Source organism: Neomonachus schauinslandi, chromosome 10 (assembly GCF_002201575.2).
Source record: "Neomonachus schauinslandi chromosome 10, ASM220157v2, whole genome shotgun sequence".
NCBI lineage: Eukaryota > Metazoa > Chordata > Mammalia > Carnivora > Phocidae > Neomonachus > Neomonachus schauinslandi.
The window spans coordinates 10,133,282-10,148,486 of NC_058412.1; the positions used below are offsets into that span (position 1 = coordinate 10,133,282).

General features: G+C 36.5%; 1 pseudogene; it reads left to right on the plus strand.

Annotated features, from left to right (window-relative positions):
• Positions 1-7,019: 7,019 nt before the first annotated feature.
• On the plus strand, positions 7,020-10,079 carry LOC110587444 (annotated as a pseudogene).
• Positions 10,080-15,205: the final 5,126 nt, after the last annotated feature.

Here is a 15,205-nt window from a genome sequence, read left to right on the forward strand (position 1 = left end):
ACAAGATAAAATTTGCTCTAAGTTGTATGTCACTGACTATAAGTACAGGAAAAGGCAGAGAAACAGTACATTTACACATGATGAGTTTGTCTGGGGAACATTCTCTTACAGTATTCTTTGAGGGACAGACTTTCACCTATGATAGAATTCATGGAATAGCCTATCCTTTCCAGGAGAACACCTATGCTTGCTAATCAATTTCATAAATGAGTGGAGTTGTTTTGTGATTTAGTACTTCAGTCTGAAAAACATTTCAGCAAATGGTAATGAAGGGCCTTCTACTGGCCAGGAATTTGGGAGGTGATGGGAAAACAGAGAGGCGCAAAGGGGTATTCCTTAAATTTAGAATGCTGATGGTCAGCCCATGAATATAGAACCAAATAAGTAAAATAGAGTGCTCAAATTATTAAACATATCGTATTAGAGACAGATAGGAGGTATGGATTGAAAAGCAGATTTGCCTTGAAGGTTAAATTTGAGGGTCTCTCATTTGAAAGTGCCACTTCTAAAGTTCAGCATATTCTCCTCCAGGAACATGGGATAAAGCACTGCATGATCCACTCACTGACATCTTTGGGGCTGCTCTAGCCCAGTGATCACATGCTAATCTGGTGGTTCACAACTAAGCAGTCTGGAGACAGTTTTTAATATAGTGACTGGGGGCAGTGGATGGAATTGGCATCTGGAGGTACAGGCCAGGGATCTGCCATATATTCCACAATACAAAGGACAGCCTCCTGTAACAAAGAATTATTGGATTCTCAGTATCAGTAGTGCTCTGGTGGGCTGTCAGCAGGCTGTCAGCATATCCTCATCACCCAGAATCGATCTTTGATCCTGATAATAAGAATGTGAACAAATTCTGCTCAGCTCCTCAGAGAAGGAGAGGAAGGTAGGGTAAGTTAACAACCGTCAATGGAGAGGACCCAGCCAAACAAGGAGCATCAAGCTTCTTGATGCAGCTGTCCTACCCCACCCCAAAAGAATGTGACTCTAAATGTATTTTCTATCCAACTTACCTTTATTTAAATCGATCTCTCAATCTCACCTGTCCCTGCTGACTTGATCCTCCATTCAACTCCACTACTCTATACCCTTCCTTCATTCCTTATACTGACTCTGATGCTCCAAACCCAATAAAGTATATTCCAAAAATTTACATTGTTTTAGAAAAGGTAAGTATTTTAGAGAAGGTGATTGATTTCTAGATAAGTTCTCCTAACTCTCATTTGAAACATTAGTCACTCTTACATATTTATTCAATTTAATAATCCATTTCACTGAATATATAATTTGGTTGAACCAGAAATTCCTCTTTTACTTTGGGTTAATGCCGAAGTATCAACCAACATTTGAACCTCCAAAGCAGTTGAAAGTTATCTGTTGTTGAATAATTACTACTCCTTGAGATGTATTAGCAAACCTTTCTTTTTATTTCTATGTTCACTTTCAAAATTTATTAGGCGTTTGAATTTTTAAAGAATTGAGCAGGCCTATAATCCAAGATTTTACAAGGATTTATAACTCTGTATTTCATTAAATATATGTCTGGAACTAGTGCTTTAATAGGAAAAAAAATGGGCTTTAGAATTCTGAAATGTAGTAATACATTTGATGGCCAAAATAAAGTAGGAAAGAAAAATGAATGGAAATTCTATAACATATCAAAAATGCATTTGAAAACATAAAACAATAGAAATAGATTTCTTTAGCACTAAGGAATTATTGTGTTTGTTAGTTTCAATTCCTTCGGAAATTTATCTTTAGGAGATAAATCACATCACTTCTAATAAGGAGAAAGACATATAATATGAACAAAATTGAAAAAGAAGGAAGAAGGGAAAATAAGTAGTGATGAAAATGAGAAATGGAACAAATTAAGAGGGTTGAGAAGGTGAGGGAGGTGCAGGCGCAGCAGAGGGACCCCCGGAAACCCAACTGGCCTGCTATTTTCAAAAGTAACAAAAGTAGGTTTAGCGTGCTATCTGAGATTTATTAAATCTGTTGAGAATAAGTTTTGTCTTTTCCTAAAGAATTGAAAAGGCATTTGAACCTATAATAGAATACAGATTAAGAATTAATGTTACATATTTTGTTGTCTAGGAGCATTCTACTTAATATCTCTCATTAAGAAGACAGCATTGGGTCATTTGAGTACAGACTGGAATAACAGTTATGTTTTTGCATCTAAATCTATTTCAGATTAAGTACCCATGACTCCATATTATCATTTGGGCCTCATTCTGTGTTCTTCCTCAATATGTACATTTAAAGAGAAATTTTCCCATTGACAAGGGAGTGTTGTATGTTTTTGTGTGTCTGTACTTACACGCTTCTTTTTTAAAGATTTATTTATCTATTTTAGAGAGAGAGTGTGTGAGTGGGGGGGAGGGGCAGAGGGAAAGAGAGAGAGAGAATCTCAAGGAGACTCCCCACTGAGCGCTCAATCCCAGGACGCTGGGATCATGAGCTGAGCCGAAATCAAGAGTCAGACGTTCAACCGACTGAGCCACCAGGGAGCCCCTCTACATACATTCTTATTGGAAATCTTTATATTGTCAAGGGAAGAGTTTTGAAATCTATAAACCCGTATCATCGAAACATTACTTTGAAGTTACTAATAAACTCGATGCAATTTGTAAAATGATTGCCCTTAAAAGTTATCTTCCATAGTAAGTGTTTTCTATGGAAGAAGATTTAAAAACTCAGTTTCTTTTTTAATACAGAACACTATTTGAAAATAACTGTTTTTCCTATAATCATCAAATATTCAACCAAAAGACAAACTAACAAACAAAACCAAAAATATTCTCTCTAGTTTTCACCTTGTTAGACTTTCAAAGTAAGCGTTATCTCAGGAAAACCTTCCCAGATTAAATTTGGTATTGCTCTTGCTTTTATAATTTTAAGTCATTCTCATAGGTTTAAATATTTTTGCATGTTTATTTAACTAATGTCTGTATGCCCTCACCACACAATGCTTCCAGATGGCAAAGTGTGTGTCACTTTTACGTCTAGTGACTGACATATCATGATGGCTGACATGTTTGTGAACGGAATAGGCAGGTTTAGCAGGAACTCTGAGAAGATGGAGAGCATGTGCTGTGTCTGCTATCCCCTGGCCATGGTGACCCACGAATTACATTTTGTCCTGAAACATCTTCAAATTTCCCACTTTCTCTTTTACTGGAAGATACCACAATAAATTTAGGTCATGCATATTTATCACCCATATCCTCAGTCTCTCTCTTGTTGCTAATGAGGAAGCATTACATGCAAATATAAAGTGATGATGTGTTTACGGTCAAACCTCCTTTGATTAAAATTAATAAAGAGAGGAGCCTGGCTATGAGGTAGGATTCTCACCAGCTTTTGTATTTCTTTTCTAAGTGTATCTCCCCAGTGTTCAGCAGGCTTTATCTTGCTAAATGTTAGAAGATTATGTTAATTAATAAACAAGTGAAGACAGCAGAAGGGATGAACAGAACATTAATTTATCCTGCTTAAGGCTTTAAATAAAATCTTCTCAGACCATGAGGGGAAAAAAAGAACTTGGACAGCTTTTTAATAACACACAGCTATTAATGAATATTTTCTTATGAATTATCTTTACCTAACTCCCTGAGAAGAGCCATCTGAAATGTAGTACTTTTCCAAAAAAGCCACAAGAAATTGACATGCCCAGTTCTGCAGAACAAGAACATTTTCTGTTTTATTTCATCTTGTTTTAAGCTTGGTGGGTTAGAATTTGTTAGCTCATTGTATTGTAAAATATACCTCTGTAGCAAACTATTATTGCAGTGCTTTGTCATTGACCCATAGAAGTTGACATCCTGTAGGATTATCCTGCTAGTGATTTCGTATGCAGGGCCCACTGGAGCTGTGTTCTGCTGACAAGCCACAGAGTCTAAACTTTTAAAAGAAGTGAGTTACATTTAACAACATCCCTGTATTTTTCCCAAAAAGAAATGAAATATTTAGAAAAGGTCGACAGTTTTAGGAAGCAGAAAAGAACTGTCACCGGAGGCCACTGTATTTTCCCTAGCGTGAGGTTCCCAGCTGAGGTGACACACTGTTTATCTAAGGGACCTTCTGCAGACATGTTGTGAATTTGATAAAATGTATAAAATCTATAGTGTTCACTTGTCAGAGGAAAAAGACCTTTTGCTTCCTTGTAGAAACCTGCAAGAGAATACAGATTCTTGCAGAATTGATCGCTATGGGTGCCACGTCAGGATAAAAAGGATAGGGCAAACCGTGGGTAGCTTCCGGATACTCAGACACCCTGACAAGCAGAGGAATACAGGGGTCTGAGCAAGAGGCCACAGAGGAACAAACCGAGTGATGAAAAGTCAGGGAACTGTCCCCAGGAGAGAAAGAGAGAAAAACGAGGTTCATTATAGCTCGAAAGAAAGAAGGTTGAATGGACACCTAATCTTTAAGGAGAGGAAATATGGCCTATGGAACAATGAGCAGTGGCCTTTTCTGTTAACTGAGGAAGTGAGTTAGCATTTTAGCAAGAGGATTCAGGTTAAGCCTTGAGAAGCAACTTGTGCTGCCCAGTAGGAATCCATGTTATTAAGGAAAACTTCAAATTTTCCTTGTCAAGATATTTATTAGTCTGAAATCTGTGCATTCGTGAGCTCCACCCAAAAGTACAGATTTGTTTTCAAGTGACTTCCAACTTTTGAATTCTGTGTCCTAGATTCCAAGAGGAGAGGGTTTATGAATAGGGTCAAGCCTAGAGGCTATAATTTTCTATGTTTCTAAACAATTCCCTAAACTGCAACTTCATAGAGTCAGAAATCCCAATAAGGAGTCATGATACTGGAATCACTTGATAGGAGATATCAAGTTCTCAGAATAAAATAGGCACATATGTATTTTAATATTTTTAGTGCCAATCCCAAATTAATTTAATTGCATTCAATGCTTATTTATGAAGAGCTCATTTCAAATTCTTGGTAAGGCTTCCCTTCAACAATATGCTATTAGTGGTTAAGTTTTGGGGAAAGCAAAAATTATGTGTGGACTTTCAACTCTGTAGGGTTAGGGTTAACCCTAAACCCTGCATTGTTTGAAGGTCAACTGTACTCAAAGTACCCAAAAGATGTGTTTTTTGAAATGCTTAATCAAATAGAAAAATTCCCTGACAGTATGAATTCAAAACAAGAGAATTCATAACTTAACAATACTTCAATAGAAACAAGACATTTCCAATAGAGTAGTGTTTTTAAAAAATAAGGAAAAATGTGATAAATTGAAAATCATACTTAAATAACTTATATACTTAATTTACCCAGTTGACTACACTGAACACCTTCCCTGATAATAACCAAAAAATAAAATCAACAAATAAGCACATTTCTTTCATCCATGCATGACATAGTAGGGAAAGAAGCAATTACCCTGGAGAGAAAATTAGCAATAACTGTATCATTGCCTTGATGTGAGAAATCCTTTCGGATACTTAGGCTCCGAGCAGAGAGGAAAAACAAAAATTGATTTTTTTCTGAGATTTTTACAACCACGCCCCAGCCCTAAGGTAGGTTTATCACCCAATAGAAATTACTTCGGTAACCCAAAGAGCTGCAAGATGCTAATTTATTTGAAAATTCTAACTCATGGATCTATAGTGATTGTGGAAACCTGTAGAAGCAAAGAGAAATTTTTTTCAGGAGGAATTGTCATCTGAGGTCAAATAATTCAAGTAATTTCCATATATAAATATCCACAAAAATGCACATTTCACATTAAAATAGAAAATACACAAAGTAATATTATCATTAATAGATACAAAAGTTAATACAAGGGGTGCCTGGGTGGCTCAATCGAGTCCAACTCTTGATTTCAGCTCAGGTCATGATCTCAGACTCCTGAGATGGAGCCCTACACAGGACTCCATGCTCAGTGGGAAGTCTGCTTTTCCCTCTCTCTCTGCCCCTCCCCCTAGCTCACGCAGGCATGCTCGCACTCTCTCTCTCTCAAATAAATACATTTTTAAAAAGTTAATAAAAGAATAAGCCTCAAAATCATTAAATAATTGTATGATAAAAATAGAATTTCAGATATTTTAATAGGTTCTTAGAAATAAAGCAAAGGCATACAAATTTGAACAAGGAAGATTTCAAATTCTTTCAAATAAATAATGGCTGGGGGTGGGTGTGCTTCTGTATGTCACTATCTGCTCGTTGTTTGGGGAAAGAAAAGGGACAGAGAAATGGGGACTGATGAATCACTGTGATGGTAAATTTTATGTGTCAACTTCGCTAGTCCTAGTCCATGGTACCCACACATTTGGTCAAATACCAGTCTAGATGCTGCTGTGAAGATATTTTTTACATGAGATTAACACGTAGTCTGCTTATCCTCCATATCTATATGGGCCTCATCTAACCATTTGAAGGCCATAGAGAAAAAGACTGAAGGACCCCAAGGAAGAGAGGGTTCTGTCTCCACCGTGCTTCCAAATTCCAGCAGTGGCATCGACTCTTCCCCTGAGTTTCCTGCCTGTTTGACCTGTAAATTCTGGATTTATCACTTCCCCAAAATCATATAAACCAATTCCTTAAAATAAATCTCTCCCTCCCTTATTCCCTGGCCTCTCCCTCTCCACCTCCCTGCCTCTCCCTCTCCACCTCCCCCTCCCTCCATGCCAACAGAGGGACCACCCTGAAAGCTCAAATGCTTTAATATGAGCTCAAAAGCTCTAATATGACTAGTAGAGAAGACCCTCCTCCTAGTCACATTACCTTGAAAAACTAAGAATCCAGAGAAGTTCAGCTTATAAGCCTATTTTCTACTCATCTAGAAAATATCAAAAGAGTAAATCAGCATCTTAAAGGCAGAAAGGACCCAACAAAAATTGACTCCCTGAACTTAACTTGAAGAAAACAGGAGAGCAGGCAAGATCATGAAACAAAGAATAACCGTACAACAACTCGAACAATAATGACAACAACACAACTGTCTGGTATAAATGTACACTTAGAACTGAGATGATGTTGTAAAGAGACATGATGGTTCCTAAAGAGGAGTGCTGCCCTGTAAATGACTTAGTGAGTATTAGCTGAATGAAGGGATGGCTCTGTGGCTGTGGGTGCGTGGGTGGGGTGGGGAATATGCGTGGGGGGGTGGACGTATGGGTATGTGTGGGTGTGGGTGTAAAAGACAGAGATAAAGAAAGAGACAGTGAACGAGAGACAGAGAGATATGACAAATCAAGGGAAAGATGCTGAAAGCACAGATACGCTGGAACATCAACTGTATTAACTATTATGCCACAAACCAAAGTAAAAAGAAGATGAGATAAGAATTTTAGTAAAATAATAATACTTTGAGAAGCCTTAACTAGTGATCTGAGGTTGCAATTACTTCATAGCTAAAATTCTTACTAAATTTGAAATGCTCTTTTTTTGTTGGTGTTATTGTTGCCCTCATTTCAGTGAGTTTCAGGGAATAGAACAGAATTGAATGCCTCTACTCTGCCATCACTTGATTAGTAATTACTGACTTAAGTAAGATTCCACTCCTTTAATATATTAACATTATATAAATATTGATCTTATTCTATTCCCATCAATCTTTGTGTATCAATATTATCATTTTATTTTTTTTTAAAGATTTTATTTATTTGAGAGAGAGAATGAGAGAGAGAGAGAGCATAAGAGGGGGGAGGGTCAGAGGGAGAAGGAGACTCCCCGCTGAGCAGGGAGCCCGATGTGGGACTCGATCCCGGGACTCCAGGATCATGACCTGAGCCGAAGGCAGTCGCTTTAACCAACTGAGCCACCCAGGCACCCCAATATTATCATTTTAAAATATACGATGCATTGTTTCACTTTTGCAGTTTATCTTATTATTTTTTTTGCAAAAATTCTCTGATTATTCTCATACTTTCCCTTGAAGATGAATTTTAGAATTCTTTTCACTACTCCACAAAACAGCCCCGCCTGCTGGGACATTGGTTCATAGTGACTGAATTGCTGGCCATATCTCTTTCTCTTTTGAGTATGCCTAATAATTTCCATCGCTGGCTCAATTTCAATGAAGATAATTCTGAAATTTTTATTATACTTTTCAGGTTCACTTGAAGTAATCGGCCTTTGTCCTTTAAATGTGTTTTTTTTTTTTTTAAAGGCCACCCATTAGTTCATGTGTTAATAAGTGTCACGTGTTTGGCCTCTAGGGTGCCCTGTAGCTTTCTGTCTTGTTTCTTTCCAATTGAAGTACTCTTTGTTCTCGGACTCCTTACTTCTGTGGTCAGCCTCTGTGTTTTGCAGTCTGCCATCTGCTTTTGTTGTGAAAGTGTTACTATAATTTGTTCCTTTGGATGAAACTAACTTTCTTGTTGATGATGTTTGAGCTGAAAATGGTTTCCTTTGCTATGGCGAAATAGAAATAGTTTTTCCTTCATGTACGGTATCATTGAGCATCTCCTCTGACTGCAAGAGCTCAGAGATTTGCTTTATCATTTATCATTTCATACTCAACACTGAGAATCAGATTTCCAATGACATTGACAGTAAAGGAAGGGTAGTAAGGCGATGCAGTTTTAGGATCATACCCCTCTGAACTTGGCTTTGGACAATTTCCTGTTGATGTATGTAGTTGGGTATTAGTGTATGTTATGTTCATGTTATGTTTACTCATTCTTTTATTCTTTTAACAAGCTTTCATTAATTAGCTATAATCTTCCAGGTGTTACATTATTGCAAAAGATGGAAACATTTAGAAACCATGGTTCTTATTCTGAAACAGCTCATAGTCTATTATAATAATAGACAAATAAACCAGAATTTTAGAGCACTGGGTAAGCATTATGGATAAGCACTATGAAAGCAGGAAACATGGGAAATGGTTGCATAGGGAAAGAACCAAACTCTGGTTAGTGCACGATCAGGGGAAGCACCCTTGTGAATGCTGTGACTGAACCAAATCTTGCAGGATGAGAAATTAGCCAGCCAGTGCATGGGTAAAGGGCATTCCTACAGTGAAGAGCACATGCATATGGAAACTGGGAGAAAGCAGAGTCCATTCAGATTTTTAGTGCATTTCTGTAAGACTGATGTATATGGTATAAGGGAAATGTAGTAAGAACTGTGGCTGGCAAAGAATACAGATGATAGAGTTACAAGCAAAACAGTTTACAAAATAAACTATACAACATTTATGTAAAGGTTGCCATAAAGGACAAACAAGTGAAATACTTTTTACATTACAGTGGTTGGAATAAAAATTGGGATTGAATGGGTTCTAGAAAGCAGAATACTCAAATATGTGGATACCAATCTACAGAAACAGTGTGAACTTCAGATAGCCAGTCAGGAGCAATATGCAGAGAGGAAGATGAGGGGGGCTGCCCCAGAAAAGATGATGTCTGTTCTGCCAACAGAAAAATGTTGAACTGAAAGCCAAAAAGAACAAACAGAAAATACCTGGAAGTGCAGATGGTGGCAGACCAGGGAGACACCTCAGCCTCCTCACAAGTAAAGGGCCCCAGTGGATCCTACTGTTGACACTGAGGAAGTTATTCATGAATAGAATTAAAGATTCTTAAAGAACTAAAACCGTGGTTTGTTGAGGATTAGGACTTAACTGCCAGGCAGCAACAGGTCTTTTATCTTCCTGCCAAGAAAAACGTGGACTCCATTCTATGCACAATAGAAGAAATCTCAGGAAAACACAGATAATAAGGAGTACGCAGTTAATAAGGCTGTGGCAGGGATAAAGGAATACTTCAAAGTACTTTTGGGCACTCAGCTACTCTACAAATTTGAGAGACCCCGGGACACGGAGATCCTCGCAAACCATCTGGATGCACCCATGACCAGGTGTATTGGGCACCACATCTACTGAGATTATTTTTACGAACTGGAGCGATATTGGCCTACACAGCCGTGGATGAGAAGAACCTCGTGTTATTACTGAATTATATTCATAATTTCCTAAAATACCTGGCAAAGAATTCTGCAACCTTGTTTAGAGCCAGCGATTATGAAGTGGCACCATCGGAAGGCTGTGTGAGGCGAGGCCCTGACACTTTGTTCGGATCTCTGGAAACACATTTTTGTTTTTAGTCCTTCTCTTGCACAAATGATGTACTTTGAACATATTAGTGTTTAACAATTGATGTTTGTTTTATGCTTGATTTTAAAATCAATAAAATAAAATACATAGGAAATAAAATAGGAAAATAAAAAGGATTATAGCTCCAAAAACAAAACAAAACAAAATAAACTATACATGATTCCCTGACTCCAGAAAAATTGAAAGCACTTCTGTATCATTTATGATGTATCGACACTTAAATAATCTTGGGAAGATTATCTATAAAAGAGTTTTCAAAACCTCCTGAGGGTAAAAAGTAGAAAAATATTTACTTCATTAAAAATTTAAGGACACTGATCTCTGTCGTCAAAAGTGTCTTCCCAGTCAAATCTTTAGACCATTGCTTCTGACTTCCTTCTTGTGGGAATTATAAATCTGTCACTCTCCCATTTCAGTTAAGCAAGAAAATAGGTGATGTCATTCCCCAGGCCACCACTCTCTGCCTTCACAGCCCTAAGTTTAAGCTGTCTCTGAAGGACCAGTCAAGGACTTACTAGACCTTCATGGAGTCTCAAAACCATCTGTTTCTGTTTTGACCTGAAGTCTTATAGCAGCCACTTCCTGTGACAGGGTTTTATTCATTTCTTGAAATCTTAGCTTAAGCTTTTCCATTGTAAGCATATACCAGATTTTCTTTGTCCACCTAAGCACTAATGGATATTTAGGTCCCTTCCATGTGTAGGATGCTGTGGATACCACAGCAATCAACATGATAGTACATATTTCCTGATGGGAAAATTCACTACTGCAGAGTTTTCTAAAGTGAATTTGACACAATTACTCTTAGCAGCTCAACTGTTTCCCTCCAAAATTTATGGTGAAGTTCTAACCTCCCCCTAACCATACCTCAGAATGTGACTTCATTTGGAGGTACGGTCCTTAAAGAGGTAATTAAGGTAACATGAGGTCATAGGGGCTGGCTCTAATCCAATATGACTGGTTTCCCGAGGAAATGAGGACACAGACACAGAGTGAGAAGACCATATGAAGACATAGGGAGAACGTGGCCATCTGTAAGCCAAGTAAAAAGGCCTCAGAAGAAACCAACCCTGACAACACCGTTTATCTTGGACCTCCAGCTTCCAGGACTGTGAGAAAATAAATTTCTGTCAGTTAAGCCACCCAGTCTATGGTCTTTTGTTATGGCAAGCCTAGAAAACTAATACGACTGCTTTCAAAACTCCAAAATTCTAAGGCTTATTTCTAATATTTATCAGGAAAAATAATATAGTAATAATCTGTTTAGTATATTCCTGGTGTAATGCACTACACAAACTGCCTTACATATAGCATATCCTAAAATTCTCCAGGTAACTGTATGGAATAGGTATTATTATGATTCTTCACATTTTTTAAAGTTTCAGGTAGGTTAGGGAATAGCCAAAGATCACAAAGTAAAATTAACAGAATTAAATGCCATCAAGCCTGTGCTTCAATTAACCACACTTTATACCAGAACTGTCTACTTCTTTAATTTCTGGGGAAGTGTAGGAAATTGATGATGGTGACCGATGTTAATAGTCAAAATTGTTTTTTAAACAAGATTACTGAGGATGAGCACAACCTTTCAGATCAATAAATACTATCAGGCCACATTAAGTAAAATAGTTTAGTAAAATGTTTTCGAAGTGGACAAATAACTGAATGAAATAGGCTATGATCTAGTTGGAAGTGTCTCCACATACAGAAATTTAAAATCTAAAATGCATTTAAAATACACAGGGAAAGATGAGGCATTCAAACAACTGTAGGGAAACTCCTATGTCTATAGAAAAAAAAAAAAAATCCAAAAAATTAAGCAGATAGCAAAAATAAACTTAATTCTGTGTAGTTAAAACTAAATCCCAAGTGCAATCATCCCTCATCCAAACAGATGTATCAGGCATTCTTGAAAGCTACAAAACCCCTTGTCCCCTTTGATATAATTTCAGTTCCTCTCACCCCTTTGGTCACTCAGCTAATAACACATCTGTTCCCTTAATTTTACTTGCAACACATGGAAGTCAGAAGAGAATACAACACCCCTTGTGACTTTGCCAGTTCTGAATAGAGCAGAATATTATTGCACTTGTTCCAGACAGTTTATTTCTCGTAATGAACTTACGATAACATTAAATTTTTGTTGACAGCCATATCACACCAGTGAATCATACTGATTAACCCACAATTTGAAGTCTGCTCCATGTGAATCACCTGTAATCAAGTTTCCTCCAGCCATGCTTTACTACGCCAGTGACCTCATCAAAGGAGAGAAAAAATATTGTCTCATAGGAATTTAAACTATTGAAATAATGTTACTACTTGGAAATCAGCTCTTCTTTTCCTAAGTAATTTAATAAACTGTCTTTCAATAATTTAAGATTTGTCTTACATCAATTTGAAGCTACGAAGTCTAGAGGTTTATAAAATTTCATTTACTCATATATTTTAAAAACTAAGAAGCATTTCCTTCTCTTCATTGTCTTAGTACTTTGCCCATTATTCATTATTCTTTGAAGATCCTTAATTGTGCTTTGATAAAAATATTTGGCAACTGTCTCTATCAATAACATCTCAAGCAGTTCCACTATACATATCAATACCATAAGTATATATAAAGCTTGATTCTGATACGAATTTTCTTTGTGATGTCCATAATTCATTTTATACATCATTGTATTTATCAGTCAACACCAGAAATAAAAACAACTTCACTAAAAGGCTTGTAAAAGACATAAAATCATGAACATGAAATAAACCAATTTATGGGATATTATAGGTGCAAATGGATGGACTGTGTCAGAACTACACTTGTACACAGGAGCTCCCCAGGGTTTCCATTTTTTTACTTTCAGAACAAACACCTGTACAATTTTAGAGAATTCCTCAAAGGTTTTTGAGGACAAAGGGATTTCAATAGAGATCAATAGATACAAGTTAGATATTTAAGTAATTGGGCTTATACTGTCAGAAAAGAATAGATGTAATTCCTAAGTCACATTCTTTAAATTGCCCATGCAGATAAAAAAGTTTAGAGTAGAGGCTGTAATGGGAATGGCCCTGTTTTCTGAGAGCAGTGGGCCATTTGCTCTGACACATAATATGGCAGATCAATTCATGAGATGTTTGTGTTAGAGCAGAGAGCGTGCTCAAAATACTTCCACAGACACAGAAACTATGAATCACAATGAATTCTAAAATCTTGGTAGAATTTTTTTCTTAGGAAAAACATAGGAGAAATGATTCTACTCATAGGACATAAGTCAGTATCTTAAAAGACATGCCATTTAAGTAATCATCATAGCAATAAATAGCCAGTATGGCACAAGTCACTTAAATGTAACTTAATATTCTATCAGGATTAGAATATTTTCTCAAAAATTATATATACTATAATCCTTACTTAAAGACTCATATGTATAAAGTATAGAAGTATTTCAGAATGGAGGTGGCAGTAAACTCATCGAGCCAAATGGTTTAGAGAATTTAAAATTATTTGACACCTAAACATTTAAAAATAGATAAATAAATATAAAAACACTTGACACCTAAATACAAATGTATATATACATGTATTGTATGTATATTTATTTACATATGCATATACTTCTGTGTATGTGTGTGTGTACGTATGTAATTGGGTTGCCGTGGTTTTAATTTGCCTTTTGGAAAATTAAAAATTTAAAAAAAAAAACCTCCTATGACTATGGTATCTTTGTAAAAAGAAAAAGTATATTCATTTCCACAGTTAGGAATAACAGATTCTCAGATAAAAAAGGAAGGTTATGCCAAATCAAACAAAAATGTATTTTAAAATAATAATCTATACTTTTTTCCTAATTTGGCTGAATATAATTCTTTAAGAACGGCTCATTAGGTTCAAGCCAACATTTACTTATTAATTGCTGCAGTGTAAAATCATTAATGTATTTGCACAAAGACACAGTTGGATGGTCCCAAATAACATGCTGTATTCAATGCATCTAATTGCTGATCCCAAATAACATGCTGTATTCAATGCATCTAATTGCTGGAAAATCTACACCTTAGAGTCTCCATTTCTATTGCAATATACATATTATTCTTTGTCTAATATACAGATTATATCCCAAATATCAGTTATGTCAAACTAAGAAAAAGTATCACATATAAAAATTAGCATCCTGGGTCACTTTAATACAGGGGTTAGCAAACTTTTCTCTAAAGAGCCAGAGAGTAAATATTTCAGGCTTTATGGTGCATATAATCTCTATTACAACTATTCAACTCTGTGGTCATAGTGTGAAAGCAGCCATAGATAATATGTAAACAAATTAGCATAGCTGTATTTCAGTAAAACTTTATGGACACTGAAATTTGAATGTCATAGAATTTTCATGTCATAAAATATTATTCTTTTGATTTTTTCCAACCATTTAAAAATACAAAAATCAGGGGCGCCTGGGTGGCTCAGTTGGTTAAGCGACTGCCTTCGGCTCGGGTCGTGATCCTGGAGTCCCGGGATCGAGTCCCGCATCGGGCTCCCTGCTCATCAGGGAGTCTGCTTCTCCCTCTGACCCTCCCCCCTCTCATGCTCTATCTCATTCTCTCTCTCAAATAAATAAATAAAATCTTTAAAAAAAATAAAAAATAAAAAAAATAAAAAAATAAAAATACAAAAATCATTCTTAGCCTATAGGCTGTATGAAAACAGGCAGCAGGCTGGATTAGCTCAAGGGCTATAATTTGCTGACCCCACAATATGCAAATATATGACAACTAGAATGACTTCTGCAATAACTTAATTTGCATAGAGCTTACTTAAATTCTACCTAGTCATCTTACAACTGCATACAGTGGATCCAAAAAGATGGCAATAGCACCAATCCACAATTCTCCCCTTGACCTAACTTGAACATGCTAGAGATCCACTTTTCAGAAATCATATTTATTTATGTAGAACATGTAAGTGATCAGTTAGTTCTCCACGTGTGATATAAAAAATGGAGGTGTGCAACTTTGTGCACCTACTAGCCTCTGCAAACCAAATAGTAGACGAGTTACACTCTACTCTTTGTGCCAAAGATTCAATTAACCTGAGCAGAATATATGGAGTTGACTTTATAAAAATTCAAAT